This window comes from Mus pahari, chromosome 7, assembly GCF_900095145.1.
Source record: "Mus pahari chromosome 7, PAHARI_EIJ_v1.1, whole genome shotgun sequence".
NCBI lineage: Eukaryota > Metazoa > Chordata > Mammalia > Rodentia > Muridae > Mus > Mus pahari.
Window position 1 is genome coordinate 81,901,927 of NC_034596.1, and position 3,508 is coordinate 81,905,434.

At 45.2% G+C, this 3,508-nt stretch overlaps 1 protein-coding gene across 1 annotated transcript in view; it reads left to right on the forward strand.

The window, feature by feature from the left end:
• Lrrc74a (leucine rich repeat containing 74A) overlaps positions 1-3,508 on the forward strand; it is a 31,578-nt gene that overhangs the window by 2,828 nt on the left and 25,242 nt on the right. The window lies entirely within an intron of this gene.

Genomic DNA, 3,508 nt, shown 5'->3' on the forward strand with positions numbered 1-3,508 from the left:
GAGAGAGAGAGAGAAGAGAGAGAGAGAGAGAATACACAAGTGTACAGGTGCTTTAGGAAACCAGAAGCATTAGATCCCCACTGGGAACTAGAGTTACAGGCAGTTGCAAGCTTCTTCACATAGGTTCTGGCAAAATTAAAATCAGGTCCCCTGGAAGAGCAGTATGTGCTTTTAACCACTTCAGCCTCACCTTGCCCTGTCCCATGTAACTCTTACATGATTTCCATAGTGCCAGAAGGCAAACTTTATTACATCTTTTCTAGAAAGGAAACAGAGGCTTAACAATTGTGAGAGTCACCCAAAGTCACCAAGAGCTGGCCAGGGCTACATAAGCTGACGCCATGTTTGACCCTGTCTTCAACATTCAGTGTCCCATGCTGTTCCCTAGAGTGTCCCTGGAGCCCTAACGGTGACTGTCTGGTCACCTGAGAGTTCTTATTTCTCCTGCTTCAGAGTTCCAAGTTTCATCTCAACAAATCAAGCATTCCTGTTTACCCTGGCTGCTGGAGCTCAAGCAGACACTCTGCTCTTGCAAACAGCACCTTCACCATCCCCTTTTTCTTAATATCCCTAAGGTGAGAGATGCCAAAAAGATCACTTGTGAGCATCTGTGAAGGAAGGGAGAATGATGCTGGTCCCATTGGCTGAGATCAGCCTCCAGCTTTGCAAGCTTAGGCTAGCCCAAGTCATCCTTCTTTTGTGGGTTCTGTTTTATTGAGAGAGAGGGTTTCACGTAGTCTAGAGTGGCCTTGAACTCATTACATTGCCAAGGGTGACCTTGAATTCTTGATTTCCCCCATCTCCGAATGCTGAGGTTACTTCTATGCATCGTTAACCCCCTCCTCTTGTGTGTTCTTAAAGTCAGTGATTCCTAGGCCACAGGGATGGGGAGATGGGGCAATGTGAACCTTACCCACAATATCAGCTTATAAGACCTTCCTATCAGTCAACATGCAAATTCCCTCTTCTACTCAGACCTCCTCCCCACTTGTGGTGGTTTGAATAAAAATGACCCCTAAAGGGCTGGTGAGATGGCTCAGTGGGTAAGAGCACCCGACTGCTCTTCCAAAGGTCTGGAGTTCAAATCCCAGCAACCACATGGTGGCTCATAACCATCCGTAGCAAGATCTGACGCCCTCTTCTGGAGTGTCTGAAGACAGCTACAGTGTACTTACATATAATAAATAAATTAAAAAAAAAAAAGAAATTACATATTTAAAAAAAAAATGACCCCTATAGGCCCATAAGGAGTCATACTGTTAGGAGGTGTGGCCTTGTTGGAGTAGGCGTGTTGCTGGGTGTGGGCTTTGAGGTCTCAGATGTTCAAACCAGGCCCAGTTGTGTCTGTCTCTTCCTGCTGCCTGCTGATTTGGATGTAGAAATGAATCTCAGCTCCTTCTCCAGCACCATGTCTGCCTGTGTGCTGCCATGCTTCCCACCATGATGATAATGGACTAAACCTCTGAAACTGTAAGCCATCCCCAAATTAAATGTTTTCCTTTATAAGAACTGCTGTGGTCATAGTGTCTCTTCACGGCACTAGAAACCCTAACTAACTGCTCCCCAGAAATCCTTTCTTGCTTCTTCTGCACTTTAAGGCGGTTGTTAATTTTGCTTTCAATACTTCACTTTACCGTTTAATTGGACCATGTGACAAAGAGCAATGCTGGATGTTTTGCCTGAGGTTCCTGGTTCCATTTTATTCCCCCATCATCCCAGAAGGCTTGATGCCCACTGACCATGGGCCCGGCTGGACTGAAGTCTAAGGATCAAGGAGCCCAAGGGCCTGCAATAGAGAGACAGGGTTCTCCTTCTGTTTGAATAGACTATCTGTGTGGAATCTGTGTCTCCATTTGACCCTGGGGAAGTAGACTCCAAAGTGGGAAAGCCCACTACTGTGCAAGCTTGCTTACTCTCAATTTCCTAATTTCTGCCTTGGGCTAATCTGTTGTCTTGAGACTGTTACCAGAGTTTTTAGGGTCAGAACCCTGGTTGTTAATGGTCCCGACCCTGACAACCTTTAACAACTGGGCTCAGCCACCCATCTTCAACGGGTCAATTAAAGACACAATTAAGAGCAAAGCAGTCGGGCGTGGTGGCGCACGCCTTTAATCCCAGCACTCGGGAGGCAGAGGCAGGCGGATTTCTGAGTTTGAGGCCAGCCTGATCTACAAAGTGAGTTCTAGGACAGCCAGGGCTATACAGAGAAACCCTGTCTTGAAAAAAATTAAATAAATAAATAGATAGATAGATAGATAGATAGATAGATAGATAGATAGATAGATATAAAAAGAGCGTAAAGCAGAAAAAGGCGAGATTTACTCAATGCAACCACATTATGAAGAAGAAAGAAAGAAATCTAATGGCCCACTCTTGCCAAGTCCATTTTCAGAACATTTTCAGAATCCTGGATAAGGCTTGGGTTTAAACAGAGGGCAAGGGGTGTGCACCTCTGGGGAACCCAAGGCCAGGTGTGGCCCAGCTCCTCCTCAATGCCTCTGTTCCTCTCTCCTTCAAGGTGTGACCGCTTCCCAGGATACAAGCTTCCACTCCGGCTGGCTCCAGCTTCAATCTTTTCCTGATCCTTATAGTAATAGTAATTAAAAAAAAAAAACAGCACTAACCCAGATGGTGGTGGCACACTCCTTAAATCCCAGCACTTGGGAGACAGAGGCTGGTGGGTCTCTGAGATCAAAGTCAGCCTGGTCTACAGAGTGAATTCTAGGATGTCCTGGGTTACACAGAGACCACTGGAGGAAACTAATTCCATGGGGTTCATTGTTTAAATAATCTGGTGGACCAAGGGAAGGATACAAGTGTCTCAAAAATAAACAAACAAACAAACCAAAAACTTAGCTTTCTGTTTAAGCGGGTACTTCCATGGATCTTTGGCAAAGCTCTATTCATGGCTCATGCTTTTTTGTGGTGCTGGAGAATCAAGCCAAGGCCTCACATAGCCATAACCCTACTCTAAGGCTGAGTTGCACAGCTAACTACGGCTTGTGTTCTAACAGTCCTAGCTGGGGCCAAAGAGATGGCTCAGTGGCTAAGAGTACCGATTACTCTTCCAGGGGATCCAGGTTCAGTTCCTAGAGCCAACATGGTGATTTACAGCTATCTGTAACTCTAATGTAAGGGAGTCCAACACCTTCTGTTGGTCCCTATGGACACCAGCACACATGCAGTGCACGGACATACATACAGGCAAAACACCTATACATATAAATTAAATAGTAATAGTAATTAAAAAAAAAAACAGCACTAACCCAGATGGTGGTGGCACACTCCTTAAACCCCAGCACTTGGGAGACAGAGGCTGGTGGGTCTCTGAGTTCAAGGTCAGCCTGGTTTACAGAGTGAGTTCTAGGATGTCCTGAGTTACACAGAGAAACTCTATCTTGAAAAAAACAAAACAAAACAAAAATAAATAAATAAAAACAAAAACCGAAAAACCATGCTAATGAAACTAAAATTGGCCAGGCGTGGTGGTGCACGCCTTTAATCCCAG